The sequence below is a fragment of the Abramis brama genome (assembly GCF_963993115.1).
Source record: "Abramis brama genome assembly, chromosome: 10".
NCBI lineage: Eukaryota > Metazoa > Chordata > Actinopteri > Cypriniformes > Leuciscidae > Abramis > Abramis brama.
Window position 1 is genome coordinate 833493 of NC_139972.1, and position 19422 is coordinate 852914.

Below are 19422 nucleotides of genomic sequence, written 5' to 3' on the forward strand. Positions count from 1 at the left end.
AAATGCATCAGTGACATCACACTTAAACTTACATTAAAATACACACAGTTAAGAGTACAATACTACCACCATCAACATACAACAACAGAAAATGGAAAGCAGCGCAGCTGATTGAAATAAGGTAGGTTTCGACCTACAATAAACACATTTAAAAACGATTTTAGTTTAAATTAAGTTCCTGTATGGCATGGGGAATAAAAGATCTCTTATAGATGTTCCGGCTCGCCCTTGGGACCCTGAATCTACGGCCAGATGGAAGCAACTCAAACTCTGATTTTAGTGGGTGTAGGGTGTCTGTTGATATCTGTCTGGCCTTCCTGAGTACTGCCTTATCAAATACATCCCCAAGCTGCCTTTGTGACTTGCCAATCACCTTCCCTGCAGTATTAACAATTTTGGAAAGCTTGTTTTTATCTTTCACATTCAGATTGCCATACCAAGCTGTTATATTAAACTGTAAAATACTTTCTACAAGGCCCCTATATGCCATCTCAAGAATGTGTTTTCTAATTAAAAACAATCGCTGGTTAGCTCTCTTAAAAATACTCTATGAGTTAAGATTAAAACTTAAAGTGCAATCAATGATTGTACCCAAGTACTTAAAATTTTCGACTACTTCCACAGGCCGGCTGTTAAGTACAACAGGGTTGATGTTACTGGCCCCTCTTGGTTTCGTTTGTATTATAAGTTCTTTTGTTTTAGTCACGTTAATTTTCAATTTAACAGTCTGACACCAGTCCTGCAGTAAAGTGACTTAGCTAAAGTAAGCTTCCACATGTGCTGCATTATTTTCTGTAAGAAGTCCTACCAAGGCCATGTCATCAACATATTTAAGTAAACTAACATTGGTGCTGTGCACAGTCATATAATTTATATAAATTGAAAACATCAGAGGTGACAACACACAGCCTTGTGGTGCTCCAGTATTTATAACAAGCTCATCTGAGTAGACCCCATTCATTAAGACTCTCTGAGGGTGGTCAGTTAAGAAACTTCTAATCCAGTGAATGAGCCCACCATTCACATTCATCCTATGAAGTTGTTCTAAAAGAATTTCAATTTGCATAGTATTAAAAGCAGAAGTAAAATCAATAAAAAGAACCCGAGCAAGTGATTTTAGTTGTTGCAAATGTTTAGCTATTTGATTTACAAGAGTAAGAGTTGCGTCCTCTGTGCCCCTGTGTGACCTATAGGCAAATTGAAGGGGGTCAAGTTGATTACAAACAGAAGACATAAGATGGGTGCTGACCACTCTCTCCATACACTTGGCTAAGAGTGGAGTGAGTGCCACTGGTCTAAAGTCTCCAAGGGCTACAGCCTTAGAGACTTTAGGCACAGGTATTATTGTGGATTTCTTCCATGAATTTGGAAAAACACCACAATTCAGCAAAATTTGAAACAGCTGAGTGAGAACCCCTTTAAGCTGTTGAGAGCATGCCTTTAGCACCCTTCCTTGGAGGCCATCAGGCCCAGGGGCTTTGTTTGGTCTAATTTTAGAGAGACATGGCTACTTCTTCTACAGAAAGCTGTATATGTTCATAGCTACCAATCTAATCACAGGTAATACTACAGCCTATTTTCGGGTCTCTCACATCGTATCTTCCATAGAAGATGTTTAAATCATTAACGAATTTACCACAATCTGCCACGTTTACACTTTGTTTTTTTCCTTCCCTACCCATTATTGTGTTTAATCCCTCCCATGCTTGTTTTGCATTGCCTGTACAGAATCTTTGTTCAACCTTATTCTTAAAATCTATTTTTGCTGTAAAAACTTTACGCTTAAATTCCTTCTCTTTCTCCTTTACTACATCATTTTCTCCTCTTAAAAATGCAGCCCTTTTCTCATTCAGACACGTTTTAAGATCCTTTGAGAGCCATGGCTTGTTATTACTAAACACCTGAACTATCTTAGAGGTGATAACAGTTTCTTCACAAAACTTGATATAGCATGTGATTGTGTCTTTCAATTCATGATGATCAGAGCATGCGTCAAAAAACATGCGCCAATCCTTGGAGTCAAAACAATCTCTGAGCTCCTCCTCCCCATCCTCAGTCCATTGACGTACAGTTTTCAGGTGTATTTTTTCACGTCTGACTTTCTGTCTGTATGTTGAAAGGAGATGAATGACGTTGTGATCTGACTTACCAAGAGGAGGGCGAGTCACTGCCTTATATGCGTCTGGGATGTTACTGAAGCATTGGTCCAGTATGCGAGTGGAGCGAGTGGGCGTGGTGACAGACTGCTGCAGAGTGGGTAGATGAGGTGACAGCTGACATGTGTTGAAATCCCCAAAAATAAAAACCGGCTGATCTGCCGATCGGGAGAGAGCAGCATTGAAGCTGTCAGTTATTATTTCCGCAGCTTCTTTATTGTTAGGCCCTGGAACATAGACAAGAATAATGGTGATTTGCCCAAACTCCCACGGAAGGTAAAACGGCCTGATAGATACAGACAGCAGCTCATAGTCTCTAGTGCACAATCTCTTGAGCACTTTGAATTGTGAGGCCCAAGTGCTGTCAATAAACTTGCAGAGTCCTCCCCCGATGGATTTTTGAGATGACACCTTATCATAATCTGCTCTTATAACTGTAAATCCATCCATGTCAATGCATGTGCTGTCCTCGTGAAGCCACGTCTCTGTGAAACAGAGCAAATTACTCCTCCTAAACTCCTCATCAAACCGGAGGCGTGTTGTGATCTCATCCAGTTTATTATTTAATGATCTGACATTTGACAGAGTTAACATGGGAAGCGGGTGTCTGTTTCCTCGCCTTCTCAACCTGTTATGAACGCTGGTATAGGAAAGCTGACGGGTACCGACGGGCCAAGCGGACTGCAGCCCGGGTGGTTGTGGAGGCAAAAAATCGGGCCTGGGAGGAGTTCGGTGAGGCCATGGAGAAGGACTACCGGTCGGCCTCGAAGAGATTCTGGCAAAACGTCCGCCGCCTCAGGAGGGGAAAGCAGTGCCCTACCAATGCTGTTTTCAGTGGAGGTGGGCAGCTGTTGACCTCGACAGGGGATGTCATTGGACGGTGGAAGGAATACTTCAAGGATCTCCTCAATCCCACCGTCATGTCTTCCATTGAGGAAGCAGAGGCTGAGGGCTTGGGGGTGGACTCGTCCATCACCCGGGCTGAAGTCACAGAGGTAGTCAAGAAACTCCTCAGTGACAAGGCACCGGGGGTGGATGAGATCCGCCCCGAGTACCTCAAGTCTCTGGATGTTGTTGGGGCTGTCTTGGCTGACACGCCTCTGCAACATCGCGTGGCGGTCGGGGACAGTGCCTTTGGACTGGCAGACCGGGGTGGTGGTCCCTCTTTTTAAGAAGGGGGACCGGAGGGTGTGCTCCAACTATAGGGGGAATCACACTTCTCAGCCTCCCCTGGAAAGTCTATGCCAGGGTACTGGAGAGGAGAACACGGCCGTTAGTAGAACCTCGGATCCAGGAGGAACAGTGCGGTTTTCATCCCGGCCGTGGAACACTGGACCAGCTCTATACCCTCTCCAGGGTGCTAGAGGGTTTGTGGGAGTTTGCTCAACCAATCCACATGTGCTTTGTGGACTTGGAGAAGGCATTCGACTGAGTGGGGCCAGCTGAAGTGGCTCGGGCATCTTTTCCGGATGCCTCCTGGTCGCCTTCCCTGGAAGGTGTTCCAGGCATGTCCCACCGGGAAGAGGCCCGGGGAAGAACCCGGCTGGCCTGGGAACGCCTCGGTGTCTCCCCGGAAGAGCTGGAGGAAGTGTCCAGGGAGAGGGAGGCCTAGGCATCCCTGCTTAGACTGCTGCCCCCGCAACCTGGCCCCGGATAAGAGGAAGAAGATGGATGAATGGATGGATGGATGGATGTCTTATATTAAGATAAAAAGTAAGTGTTAAAGAATCTCTTGATCTTAAAATGTTACAAAATGTGTGCAATGTAAAATGGTAAATGTAGAACAATCAAGGCAAACTTTGAGGCAGATCAACATGTAATAAGTAGGGGTGTACAAAATTCACGTTTCGGTTCGATACGACACAGTGGTGTCACGGTTAGGTACGTTTTCGATACAGCAAAAAGAAAGAAATGCCAGATAAATTTCAATGATTTTTTTTATTTACATATGGTACAGGCCAAAAGTTTGGAAACATTACTATTTTTTATGTTTTTGAAAGAAGTTTCTTCTGCTCATCAAGCCTGCATTTATTTGATCAAAAATACAGAAAAAAAAGTAATATTGTGATATATTATTACAATTTAAAATAATTGGTTTTCAATTTATTATACTTTAAATTATCATTTATTTCTGTGATACAAAGCTGAATTTTCAGGATCATGACTCCAGTCTATCACAGAAATCATTCTAATATGATGATTCATTATCAAAGTTGGAAACAGTTCTGCTGCTTAATATTTTTTCATAACCTGTGATACTTTTTTAGGATACTTAGATGAATAAAAAGTAAAAAAAATAAAAATAAAAATAAAAAAAAGAAGCAAATGTTTTAAAAATAGAAATCTTTTGTAACAACAATATACACTACTCGTCAATAATTTGGGTTTAGTAATTTTTTTCTTTCTTTTTTTGAAATAAATAAATATAAATAAATCTTTTATTCAGCAAGGATGTGTTAAATTGATAAAAAGTGATAGTAAAGAAGTAATAATAATTTTCTAATAATTTATATTATTAGAAAATATTTTTATTATTTATTTTGAATAAATGCAGTTCTTTTTAACCTTTTATTCATCAAATATATTAGGCAGCAGAACTGTTTCCAACACTCATAATAAATCAGAATATTATAATGATTTCTAAAGGATCATGTGATAGACTGGATGTCACATGTGACATTGAAGACTGGAGTAATGATCCTGAAAATTCAGCTTTGCATCACAGAAATAAATGATAATTTAAAGTATAATAAATTGAAAACCAATTATTTCAAATTGTAATAATATATCACAATATTATTTTTTTTCTGTATTTTTGATCAAATAAATGCAGGCTGTTAATGTTTCCAAACTTTTGGCCTGTACTGTTTATATATATATATATATATATATATATATATATATATATATATATATATATTAGGACTGGAATCGATTAAAAAAATTAACTAATTAATTGCACAATTTGCTATAATTAATTGCAATTAATTGCATTTCCCCCAAACTTGTAATCATCAATATTTAAACTTAGAATCACCTAATTTAATTAAACAACACAAAAAAAAGGAACAGAAAATAGCCCTAGAATATTAAAATAATTTTAAACATCAATACATCAATATATTATTCTTTTTCAATATTCAATCAACATAATCAATTTAACAGACTTTTTTTAATTATTATTATTTTACTAATTATCAAAATATAACATAGTCCTACAAAGCTATTATTACCAGAGCATGTGATCAGAGCAGGTCATTTTACCATTGTTGCCAAGCAACCAGATCAGTAAACAGAAGTCTACTACTGAGAAATGTCACGTTATTTGAGCGCACTTTGCTTTTCCAGTGCGTGATCGGTACATGATTGGAGCGTTTGGGCCGTTAACAACAGAGCAGAACGCGCAGCGCAAACATTGAGCGGAACATTGAGCAGAGAGCGCAGCGCGCCGACACACACACGGAACGGAGACCGCGCCGCACACATGAAGCGGAAAAGACACGCTCATGAAAGCTGCGCAAGAATGAAACCTAATCGCCGAACACGGAGGGGCGGGACGGCATATTTTCGGCCTTTTCAATAGCAGCCGCAAAAGAAAATCCTTAAAATGAGGCAAAAAAAAGTGTTAAAAAAGTTAATTGCGTTATTTTTTTTAATGCGTTAAACATCTCAAATTAATCGCAAAGATTAACGCGTTAATTCCACCAGCCCTAATATAAGCAAATACGAGTAGCGCGGTTTCATTCCACTTTCATTACGTTTGCCATTTGATGTTTGGAAATGTTGTGGTGGTCAGGCCAGCGATGCGCGCGCATTTTGATGAAAATATCGAGCGCTATATCGAACATTTTTTATATTGTTACCGACAATTGTGTACCGCCAATAAATACCGATACCGTTGTATTGCCTAGCCCTATCACAAGTAAATAATACATCATACCTTCCTAAATACTCTCAAATATGTTTTTAATTAAACACTGCTTTATAATATCATTTTATTGTCAATGCTGCTGTGGCAGGTCTATTAGTCTACATTTACACTACTTTAACTACTTTTACTTTAACTAACACTATTTTGACATATGAGTTTTTTGTCCTGTCTGTTGCTATGGTTATCACCATGGCGACATTTAACTCCTGAGTTGAGGGGGGAGGGGGCAAGAAAAAAAATTTTTTGTACCTGCATCAGCAAATCATTTTGTTTGCTTGTTACTTGTTTATTTACCTACTTGTTTATTTAATAATTTAATTAGTTTTATTTTCAGAGAAAATGACGCGCACAGAATGTGAACCATTGTCCATCATTTTGTGAGCAACTGACAGTGTTGGGGTAGTTACTCAAAAAAAGTAATTTACTTTACTTAATAACTTTACTGGAGCAAAAATTGCGCATGTATCCAGTCCATAGGAGGGGAATAGTGCAGCAAGCTGACAATTCAAACTGTGCTGATGGTGAAACTGGCTTCATGTGAAGAGAGCCCACGGAAAGCAACAGTTCGATATACATACTAGTCTTCTGGCGAACATGTATAGGTGTCACCCAGCTCCCAACTCTATTCAACATCTGTTTAGCAAGGCACTCTGTCAACGCCTAGGAGTGAGCAATACTCTCACTTAGGAGGAGCTCACCACCCAGTGAGTGGGCACGTTTGCATCTTGGGATTTCTCACCAAGACGAAGGCAACCACTTTTAAGTGGGCCAACCTCTGCTTGGAAACAGTCTTCCCTTCTGCTGGTTTCATAACAGATAGAGCTGGTCTAAGGTATAGGCTTTGCATTCTGATCACGTATAACCGCACTAGGGCGGACGGACAGAGAAAAGCCGGGGCTGGGTCTGCCTCCTCTGGGGCAGCGCTTGCAGGCTCACCACCTGGTCCCGTAGGAGAGGTAGGAACCTTGGGCACACATTCAGCCCGGGGTATCAACTTGTGAGAGTTAGCTGGCCCGAATTCCAGGCACAACTTGTTGACCAAAAGCTAGCAAGTCCCTACCCTCTAGTGGAGACCATGCGAGCAGGAGAACCCGTTCTTATTAGAACCAGACCTGGAACTTACCACGGTCTAAACACGGGTGCCATCGTGCCCCATCGCTAAGAATGTACTCAGAGGAAGGTGTCAGGAAGACTGTCGAGAGGAGATTGGTTGGGCCAATGAGGGGCAACTAACAAAACCTGTTCCATCTCTTCCTGATTTTAGCACCATAGTGCAAGAAGGCTCACTGGGGAACACATTTCTGCAGGGGCCCCAGGGCTAGCTGTGGCCAGAGTCTTTGTCGAGAGATATTCACTCAGACAAGAGAAGAAACAACTGGCGTAGAACGAGTCCGGAGGGGCAACAGACGTGGCTGTGCGGCCCCGAAGTGGTCCGAAACAGCTGGCCAGCTGGTGATGGAGTCTCCACTATATTTGGACCGGAGGCTATCGTGAGGCTTGTCAGCGGCACGATTGAGCAGGCCAGCAGAAAATAGGTGGAATGAAGCGACCTTAGAAACTTCTGACTCCAAGGAGGAGGTGGTGGGCGAGTTGCAACATACGAGGGGAGCGTAGCTCAACGGTCGCAATGTTGTCAGAACAGTACAAGCTCACTGAGCAGCAGTGTCTCGAAGCGAGGGACTGTAAGCAACTTGAGGCAATGAATGCCAATGCAGTCAAAGGGCGCCCAGAGCTGTTACTGCATGACCTTTATACATGGCCCCTCAGCCAACATTTGGAGGACACTTGTTCCAGGAGCCACTAACCCAGGGAAACACAAGGTCTGCTTATGGGCTGAGGGTTTTGGCGACAGGCCAGGATGTTTGTTTTCTTACACGGAGCGTGTCGCTCTGCCACGGCCACCTCAGGACTCGGTCGTCAAACCAGTGCTGAAGCGGTCTCCATATGGAAGAAGCCGTGCGTCTGCGTCTGCCATATGCCCCAGGAGCCTCTGAAGTTTCAGTGGGACCCTTTTTCACTTCTTAATAGCACTGAGCTGGCACACCTCACTTGAGAGATGCGCTAGACCGAGACCACCTTCATACTAGAAAAGAGATACTCAGCACTTGGGCGAGATTACTCTTTCCCAGTTGACCTGAAGACCCAACTGGCTATGGAGCACTCAAAGGGTAGGACCATGTACTGATACTTTGTATCTTCGAACGCAAGAACACAGTAAGCCTGTGGAGCGAAAGGATAGAGATCTAAAGTACACGTCTTTCAGGTCGAACGCTGCAGACCAAGCTTGGGGATGGGGCATTGAAAATGCAACTCTGTGTTAACAAGTGAACGTATCAGTTGGCACAGATCCAAGATGGTCGTAACCCACCACATAATAAGGGTACAATGAAGTACAGGCTCTGAAAGCCAAACTTCATACCGGCAGGAGGGAAACGGCTAGCTCATGTCTTTCGCCAGTAGGACTGCGGCGCATACACACAGGACAGGAGCTCTGCTCAACACCTAGGTGTGATGAATCTCACTAAGTTTTTAGGAGCATTTCTGCTCAACACCTAGGTATGATGAATACCACTGAGCCTGGGCGGAGGCCGAGTGAAATGAATCGCAAGCCGGGTCTGAAGGTACCAAATGGGGCCAGGCTGGGCATCGGTTGGAAGCGTTTTAGACTTCGACAAAACTGGACCAGGGGCCAGGGAACCACAGAAGTACCCGAGGTGGGGCAGCGAGGTGGAGGATAGGGATCTGGCTCGAGAGGCCCGAAGCGGGATCTGAGTGTGCGGTGCAACACTTACCTGACTCCACTGGGTGGGAGGGGATGCGTGAGAAGGCGGATAACTGGGTCCTCGAACGCACCCAGCTGCCAGCTGGCGAACAAGAGGGGGCTGAGGGGTACAAGGCTTTACAGGGTCGCATACCGCCAGAATTGCCCTCTTGGGGCCCAGCAACAGAGGAATTGCTCTTTCTTTGAAGTGTGGGTACCGCCTGCTTCTTTTTGGGAGCCAGCGGTGGAACAGACACACACACAAACAAACAAAGACTCCACCCAGCTCTCATCCGGGGGGAGGGAGTGGATTACCAACTCCAAAGCACCCTCCTCCATCCCTGAGTGGCCCGCTCAGGAACGCTTTCGCTGTCGCTTGCCATCTGGCTTGGCAGCACCTAGAGCGGGCTGGGCGTCCATACTGCGGCCAGCTCTATGCTGAGGCCCAGCAGAGCGGCGGCAGGGGAACAACCTCGGCAACGAGCAGGCGGAGGAACTGCCACCGGCGGCAGGGTGGCAGCAGCGGGCTGCCAGGACAGGATGTGCCGGATAGCCTCCGTCTGCACTTGTGCGGCAGAAAACTGCTGGGCGCAGTTCTCTGCCGCGTCGCCGACCGGCCCAACCTGGGAAATTGGGGAGACCAGGAACCGAACCTTGTCCGCATTAGTCATACAACCAGGCTGAGCCAACAATGGCGCTCCTGAACCACTGACGTGGACATCGCCAGACCGATCACGCACGCCACGACACTCATGCCCCAGAGGGCTAGGTCGGATGCGGTGCGGAGCTCATCTATGAGCGCACGGTCTGGACTACCCATGTGCATGTCCATGAGTTCCCCGGCCTGATAGACCTGAAGCAGCGCCATGGCACGCAAGAGGCGGCGGCTTGCCCACAGGCTTTGTTAGGTCTGCCCGTCGGAACGGTCGAGAACTCACAGGCCCTTTGGGGGAGACGAGGGGCCGCATCCAAAAAGCAGCATCCGCCGGACACAGGTGCACCTGTGTCGCGCCAGACCGCTCCATCGGAGGGACATTGCCTCGCAACCCTTCACCGCTCCTCCGTCAAGGGTAGTGATGGGGAAAAAACTCATTCAGGCAGTTTCTGGCAGAGAAAGGTGCTGTCTACAACCTTGTAAGCTCTCCATGCACTTCGGGAAGGAAAGGCACTGGGGCGGCGAGCTGAGAACCAGCGCGGCCCGTCCCGAGATATCAATCACCCAACCGAGACTGTTCGGGACACGGTGGAAGATGTAACGAAATACGACTCTGGGTAAATTTGAATTAGCTCAAGAATATAGGGAATTTTGGAAATATTAATAATTATGACTCATGGTCATAATTCATAAGTCGCATGTACATTTATTTTATCAATTATAGAGATTACCTTGTTCTGTAACGGGTCTAATCGTTATTCGTCCAGCGAATAAAGGTGAGATTATCAAAGTTAAGAAGGGGTATCTCTTTACAAACTCCGAGAAAGTTTTCTCTTCTGGCCACGAACATCAAACTTTCTGAGTTTATTAATTAAAACTACTCCATGTAGTCTATATCGAGCTTGTAGCAAGATCTTTCGTCTCATTGACTTTATAAAAGTGGGCTTTCAAATACAGAGACAGTTAAAAGGATATATGGATTTTAATACATGTAAAACTAAAGATTATATGAGCTACAAATACAAACGTACGTAAAAATACAAACAATAAAACAAACACACATTTAACCAAACAAGAAAATACGTGATCAGGATAACATGAAATGAAATAAAGAAAGAAAGGAAGAAAGAAAGAAAGAAAAGCTAGTAATTATTACATCCAGAAACCTAGATTCACGAGACACCGGGAAAACAGCTTTTATCAACTCAATATACTTGCAGAATTCTGTGCTCTTTCTGGTGAGGCTGAGGCAGGAAGCGGGAAGCGGACAGCGCGGACGTGTCCTGTTTCTGCTGGGTCTTCCAGTGCCGCGAAGTTTAAAAGGCTTACTGACTGTAATGTTACCGAGAAAGTTCATCTCCCGGGACGGGAGAGGTTGCAAATCTTGGTTGCAAAGACGGCAGGCTTTTACATGACGCGGGCCATGTGTCCCAGAGGCCAAGGCGAGGCCTGTCCAACCGGAGCAGCGCTGCACGTGGAGAAGGAGGAGGACACCGGAGAAGCGAGGAAGTGGGATCGATGAGAGAGAAGAGAAAGATCAGAGGGGGTTTCTGCCTTTTAACAGACCTCTGTTTACGCCTTCTCTCCGAGGCCCAGCAAATGAGATTGCCTTTCCTGAAACGGGAAAAATTCTCTTTGTGTGAAGAAAAACACGCCTCCTTTGACCATGTGTTTTATGAGGGAAAGGATCATATTTAGAAATATGATATTTCCTGGAACAAATGCATATTATTGTACTTTGCAGTCAAGATTCGACTCCGTTAGATGGAGAGGATTACAGAGATATCAATTATGACAGGTAAAGATTGGGGAAACATAACGTTACATTTATATGCATAATTACACACAAATAAAGTTTGATTAAACACACAATAAAGTTGTCAGTGTTTCCGTTATGGCAAGTGACGACACTTTGAGAAACATAGGAATACATATCAACATTTTAGGGGTACTTTTCTCTGAAAAGCTCCATGAATGGCGTGTGTGTGTGTGTGTGTGTGTGTGTGTGTGTGTGTGTGTGTGTGTGTGTGTGTGTGGAATGTCACGAGGCCAGCCGAACTGGCGCTGGCAAATTGCTCCTCGTGGGGCAATTATTAACCAGTACGGACACAAGACGATGTGTCTTCCCATATGATCACTTAATGCGAGAAGCAGATGTCATTGTTGCTACAAAGATTACAGTCAAGCCTGACAGCCTCGGTGGCCCGATTAAGCATAGCTGATGTTTCTGGATCTGGCTTGGGCAACGTTACACTCCCAGAGGAAGATAATGCAGCTGAGTAATCTTTTCCAGAGGTCAGCTCACCCTCTGATGCTGCAATAGACATCCTGTCCCCTGGAGAAGCCCGAATGAAACGGCTGGTCGGTCCATTACAGAGGGACCAGCACACTCAACGGGGCTCCACTGGCTGTGGTGTGATAGAGGAGTAAGGGGCCCACAGGGATTGGTATCCTGTGATCACCCATCCCACACGGCGCCATAGCGGGGCGTGGTATTGGGGACTCCAGCTTCACACATGAAGGCGAGTCTTGATCTCAACACCGCGATAGTCATATCCTCACAATAAGAACATAAACTATCCACAAAAGCTACTTCAACATGCTGCATATATACACATACATTATATACACATATATATAATACAGACACGTGATACAACCATTGTGACCTTCCATATGGGGGGACAGGGAACAACCGCATCCAGAAACGCACGGGTGGAAAAGCATCTTGAAAAAGACGCAAACGTCATTGGCTCGTGCTCGCATGCTCGAAGACAATTGGCTCCCTAGCGTGATCCCATTCAGTCTTGACTACATCTAACGTTCTTGACTGAAAGGGAACAATATCCCTGTCAGCACAAAGAAATAGCCTATGCTTCACTGTAAAATCCACAAACAAAAGGATAAAGTAGGGCTGGGCGATATGGCTGAAAACTGTATCACGAGATAAGTGTTTCATATCGGTCGATATCGATAATTATTGATATTTTTTATGACATATTTAAAATAAGGACCAGTCCAGGAGACAAATATATTACATTTAAAGATTTTTTATTTTAAACTTATCCTACCTCTGATTATAATCCCATCAGTTATAAAGGCAGAAATGTCAACACGACCATGGAAAACTCAAAAGTCTTTCTTCTGTTGAAAATAAAAGTTATTTGGAAGAATGACCAACAGTTGATGTACCCCAGTGACTTCCATAGTATATTTTTCTCCTATGGAAGTCAATGGGGACCAGCTACTATTTGGATACCCACATTCTTCAAATTATTAATATTAGAAAATATTAGAAGGAAATTAATACAGGTTTGGAACAACATTAGAGTGCGTAAATAATGAGATAATTATTAGTGAACTATCTCTTTAAGGACAAGCGGCAGCGTGTTTACTATTACTACTGTCTCTTTAAGAGTTGTGCGCGACGCGTCTATTATAACTTGTTAAACGCATTTGACTAGTCCACTTAGTCCAGTATTCAGGCGCTGGCAGACAGGCTTTTAGTGCATGTGAGCTTCACATGTAACGTTACGCGCTGAGAAACGCACACGCTAGAACAGCGCATCAGCACGCGAATAACAGAGAAACTGACGACGGTCTTGCATAATCTGCAGACGACATTGGTCTGACTACGGTCAGACTTGAAGTCGGGCGAGCTGACTTTTCCTGTTTTATCAACAATCGCTGCGGCACTCATTTTCTACTTTACTCATCTTCTACTTTCACTCTACGCCGGTTCAGTTACTGAAGAATCCAACACGAGACAACAATATTGCGCAACCTTACTGACTGGCTGTTAGCGTGTCACTTCCTACGTTGCTATGTTACTAGAGAGTGAGTGCCTTTGTTCATGCAATCAAACTTGCTTTGCTGGTTTCTTCCGACGAAAAAAAAAAAATAGAATTATCGAACGTTTTATCGAACGCATTTTTTATTGATATTGATTACGTGTCTATCGCGATACATATCGTTATCGTTTTATCGCCCAGCCCTAGGATAAAGGAGGCTATGGTGGGGTCATTTTAAAATGGGGTCAACACACAAGTTTCAAAACACAGGCTTTGGGAAACATGAGAACAAAACTCTTCTCCTGAGAACAAAACCAGCCTTTTATTAGATTCTTGGCAAAAAAATAAAAAAATAAATACAGGTCACTTTATCCCATAAAATAAAAACAGAAATGCACTTAAGCCCATAACAAGGAAACAGAAAATGCAATTAAACAAACAGAAAATTCATGTCATCCCAAAAACATATTAATGTAATGGGTAATAAAGTAATAGGAAAAAAAATAAGTTAATGGGAAAATGTTTTCCTGTCGGACATTGGCTTTCAAATCGCGGCGGGTATTTTATCTAGTATTTTTCTAAACCTGGGTGATTCAATGGTCGACAAGGGAAGCATGTCTTCTACAATGAACCCTGCAACTAGCCTGTTCATTTCTTTTTGTGTTACCTGCTGCGCTCCAAGACTTGAGAAAAGCTTAGTTGTTTAGGCGGGGTCGGCTGCTGAGTGACTCCTTCAAATGACCAGGGAGCAGGATCTTTCGCCACAAGTTTTGTATTGCCATGCTGGGCTGACAAATGCTTAGACAGGTTGCTCATTGAGTTGGCAGCAATTGAAAGATACTTGTCACCTGGGCATAGAATGCATTTCACATGAATATTTTTGTCCTTTCGAGCAATAAACTGAAAGCAATGCGAATATCGCCACTGGCCGAAACCCCCTGTCTCCGTCTCCATCTCTTGTTTCCCTCTCTCCTTCGCACCAGCAGCTACGTCACTCAAATAGATCTCTATGGCAACGGTGCCCAGGCAAGCACACACATGCAGGCAGCATGCATGCACGCAGCCACGCAGCACTTGAACAGATCAGAACTTTACACACAGGCAAACACAGCTTGGGTAACGCAGGAAAGTGCGTTCCTATAGCCTAGTAAAGTAGTGTAGTTACCGATATTTTTAATGTAATGTGTTACTTTATTTCGTTTCCCAAAAAATGTAATATTGTTACTGTAATCCCTTACTTTGTAACTCATTACCCCCAACACTGGCAACTGATGATAAAGAAAAATGATGATGAGGCATTAATCTAATTTATTTTCTTAATACTTCTCTTGTGGCCCATGGTTAAAAATGCATATTTTCATGAATCAATAAGTATTATGTGTTAAACAAGTTGTTCCCTTTCAGTCGCTCACGTTCGACGTAACGTCGACGTGACGACGTAATTGGGATCACTTCAGGGAGCCCTATCAACTTCGAGTGTCTACAGAACGAGCCAAAGAAAGTTGGCGTGCGTGAATCGCGTCACGCGCCCCCGCCCCGCCGTGCGGGTATAAACAGGAAGCGGGCGCACGCACACATTGTCTTTCACTTCGGAGCCGAGCTTTCGTTTGACTTCTGAACCTACAGACTGCTTACTGAGAACGAGAAGACTCTCATTCGTGTTGGTGTGACGGCGCGATCAGCGGTGGCCGCGAGCATTGCAGCTCTCAACTGCTGTTTTCACAGCACTGCTGTTTGTGTATTGTGTGTGTGTGTCAGTATCGGTGGGCGTTTCCCCTGTGTGTTATTCACACCACGGCTACCCCTGGGTGCCTCAGCACTGAAAGAGAGTTTCTATTTTTTTGTTTTCACTAAAAGAGCAACACAAGCGTGACCCTGCGTCTTTTTCAAGATGTCATTCCGCTTGTGCGTTTCTGGATGCCGTCGTTCCCTGGTGCCAGCAGATGGCCACAGCAGTTACCTCTCGTGTTTGGGCATTCAACACGCTGAGGCAGCTTTTGTGGATAGTTCATGTTCCCATTGCGGGAATATGACTATCGCAGCGCTTAGATCGAGACCCGCTTACCTCAAGGGAGGTGCAGTCCCCTCGCCTATGCCCCGATCTAGTATCTATTCTGCCCCGCAGAATAGACCTACTTCGGTGCATGACCAGGGTGATCTGAGGATTACCGTGAGGGCTTCCCCGTCGAGTCATCCTCCGTGGGCCCCTCACGCCTCACAAGCGCTGTCGCCATTGGGGCCCCTTAGTGAACGTCTTGGTCCTTCTCCGGAACGGCCAACCGTTTCCTTTGGGGCTCCAGCTGACGATCAGATGTCGATCGCAGCATCGGAGGGGGAGCTGTCCTCTGGAAATGACGACTCGGCTGCGTTGCCCCCCTCGAGCGTGTAGCGTTGTCCAAGCCAGATCCAGAATGGACTGCTATGCTTTCCCGGGCTGCCGAGAAGGTCGGGCTTGCGTGGAATCCTCCACCACGTCCCGAAACTTCTCGGTTGGACGATTGGTTTCTCGGGGCGGGCCGTGCTGGTTCTCAGTGCGCCGCCCCGGTACCTTTCTTTCCGGAAGTGCATGAGGAGCTTTCTAGGACGTGGAAGGCACCGTATAGTGCCCGAAGCCGTTCTAGTGGCTCCTCACCCCTCGCCACCCTCGACGGCGGGGCAGCTAAGGGGTATGTGGATATCCCCCCAGTGGAGCGGGCCGTAGCGATGCAGATGTGTCCGGCGTCCGCTTCCTCTTGGCGGGGTAATCCACGCCTCCCGTCCAAGGCCTGTAAGTTTTCGTCCGGTCTAACGGCGAAGGCTTACAAGGCCTGTGGACAGGCTGCTTCCGCCCTCCATGCCATGGCGCTCTTGCAGGTCCACCAGGCCCAGGCACTCATGGACATGAACGAGGGTGGTTCTGACCCAGAGCTCCTCCGGGAGCTCCGTGTGGCAACCGACCTCGCCCTCCGGGCGACGAAGGAAACCGGACGTTCAGTTGGTCAGGCGATGTCCACCTTGGTGGTCCAGGAGCGCCACCTTTGGCTCAACCTGGCGGATATGAGGGACACCGATAAATATCGGTTCCTGGATGCCCCTCTTTCCCAGGTTGGGTTGTACGGCGACGCGGTCGAGAGCTTTGCCCAACAGTTCTCGGCCGCACAGAAGCAGACAGAGGCCATCCGGCACATCCTGCCTCGGCGGACCGCTGCTGTTCCCACCCGTCAGCCGGCCGCAGACCCTCCGTCTACTCGTCGCCGAGGTCGGCCTTCTGCGGCGTCCTCCGCTCCCGCTAAGCCGCAGCAGCAGCAGCAACCATCCAGGCCTCAGCGCGGAGCAAGCCGTAGGAAGCCGACCCCGCCCGTCCAGGCCGCTGCCAAACCAGGAGGCAAGCGACGGTGCAAACGACCCTGAGACGGGCGGCCCGGAGGTGGATCAAGTTGCTCTTCAGGAGATGGCGAAGGCGCCACTCCTTTCCCCGGTGGAGGGCCAGGCGGAGAATCTTTTGTTTCCTTTTCTTTTTGTTCCGCCACATTTTCAAAAAAAGAGCAATTTCTGAAACCTCTGGGCCCCAAGAGGGCGCGCTTGGCAGGACGCGATCGAGCCGGTCCCTCCAGCCGATATGAAGACCGGCTTCTACAGCCCGTACTTCATTGTACCCAAGAAAGGCGGTGGGTTACGACCAATCTTGGACTTGCGCGTCCTGAACCGGTCCCTTCACAGGCTACCGTTCAAGATGCTTACGCAGAAATGCATTTTCAAATGCATCTGTCCCCAAGATTGGTTTGCAGCGATCGACCTGAAGGTACTTTCATGTCTCGATTCTCCCTCGACACAGACCGTGTTTCCGCTTTGCGTTCGAGGGACGGGCATATCAGTACAAGGTCTTACCCTTCGGGCTGGCCCTGTCGCCCCGCGTCTTCACGAAAGTCGCGGAGGCGGCCATTGCTCCCATGTGCGAGCGTGGTGTTCGCATCCTCAACTACCTCGACGACTGGCTTATTCTGGCCCAGTCGAGAGAGCAGTTGTGCGAACACAGGGACATGGTGCTCAGTCACCTCAGCCACCTAGGGCTCCGGGTCAACTGGGAAAAGAGCAAACTCACGAGGACAACCCCCGATCTTGCTCGATCAGAGCCGTGCTTTCCTTCCTGCAAGAAGGGCTGGAGCGAAGGCTGTCTCCCTCCACCCTTAAAGTGTATGTTGCCGATATTGCTGCACATCACGATGCTGTTGATGGTAAGTCGTTGGGAAGGCATGATCTGATCGTCAGGTTCCTGAGGGGAGCGAGGACACTGAATCCTCCTCGCCCACTCTCTATACCCTATTGGGATTTGTCTCTGGTCCTTTCGGCACTTCAGAGACCACCCTTTGAGCCTCTGCAATCAGCTGAGTTAAAAATTCTGTCCTGTAAGACAGTACTCCTGGTTGCATTGGCCTCTATCAAGAGGGTAGGGGACCTGCATGCATTTTCGGTCGACGAATCGTGCCTAGAATTCGGCCCGGATAACTCTCACGTCATCCTGAGACCCCGGCCCGGATACGTGCCCAAGGTTCCTACCACTCCCTTCCGGGACCAGGTAGTGAACCTGCAAGCGCTGCCTTCGGAGGAGGCAGACCCAGCCCTGGCTTTTCTCTGTCCCGTTCGCGCTCTGCGTCTGTACGTGGACAGAACGCAAAGCCTCAGGACCTCAGATCAGCTCTTCGTCTGTTACGGAGGCCAGCAGAAAGGGAAGGCTGTCTCCAAGCAGAGGATGGCCCACTGGATAGTGGATGCCATCGCCTTGGCTTACGAAGCCCAAGGCGCGCCCTGCCCCCCTGGGTTGAAAGCCCACTCCACTAGGAGTGTCGCTTCTTCCTGGGCGCTGGCACACGGCGCCTCGCTGACAGACATCTGTAGAGCTGCGGGCTGGGCGATACCTAACACGTTCGCTAGGTTTTATAGCTTACGTGTTGAGCCGGTTTTTTCCTGTGTGCTCGCTTCTATTAGCCGGTAACACCGAAGTTCCCGCTCTAGTGTCGGCTTGCTGCACCACTCCCTTCCTAGGAACGGATACGTGCGCTTTTTACTCCAGTCGAGTTCCCCATTGGCGAACCCTGTGAGTTCCTCCACACCCCTTCGGCAGTCGGACGTTGCGGAGCGACGGGCCTAGTGTTCGTATGCTTGTGTAACTTGTGCTAGGCTGGGTTCCATATGTGCGATCCCTTCGGCGATCCCATATGTGTATTCTTCCACGACCAGCTCCCTGCGGTGAGCCCGTGTCTTCCCTCGGCAGAATCTGCTCTGCCGTCACTGTCCGGTGTGTCTCCCCCTTCGGTTGGAGCCACCCCAGTGACATTCCATATGTCGCACTGCCCCGTCGGCCAGTCCATATGTGTATTCTCCACATCACCTCCCTTCGGGCAGGATGTGGCTCCGCAGCGTTCTTTCCCCTGGAAAGGTACGCTTTCCCAGTGTTATCCAAGAGTTCCGCTGTGTGGGGTATAATGGAACAGCAGTTGAACTCCCTCTACGCAGGTCTTCCGCCCCAACAGTTGGGGGTCTGAGAGTCTTGCGTAGGGCGCTGGATGTGGCAGCAACCGTGGCGTTTTCCATGGGATCCCAATTACGTTGTCACGTCGACGTTACGTCGAACGTGAGCGACTGAAAGGGAACGTCTCGGTTACTGATGTAACCCTCGTTCCCTGAAGGAGGGAACGGGAGACGTAACGTCCCGTCGCCACCGTGGCTGACCATCGCTGCATGGCCGCCACAAATCTCGGCTCCTCAGCGAAAAACAATGTGTGCGTGCGCCCGCTTCCTGTTTATACCCGCGCGGCGGGGCGGGGGCGCGTGACGCGATTCACGCACGCCAACTTTCATTGGCTCGTTCTGTAGACACTCGAAGTTGATAGGGCTCCCTGAAGTGATCCCAATTACGTCGTCACGTCAACGTTACGTCTCCCGTTCCCTCCTTCAGGGAACGAGGGTTACATCAGTAACCGAGACGTTTTTGAAATGAGAAGTAAGCTAATCTAATCTTTTATCCTCACAGCGCGTCAGTTATGTGGTGATGCGCTATGAAATTATTGCAGGATAAATGCAAACAACGTTAAAATGAGTTTACTTTGAAAGGATTGCGCACTCCTTAGGTGTGCATGGCTACGTCACAC

General features: G+C 46.9%; 1 protein-coding gene across 2 annotated transcripts in view; it reads right to left on the minus strand.

The window, feature by feature from the left end:
• The window catches only part of LOC311091350 (NACHT, LRR and PYD domains-containing protein 3-like), an 85441-nt gene that overhangs the window by 59998 nt on the left and 6021 nt on the right, over positions 1 to 19422 (minus strand). The window lies entirely within an intron of this gene.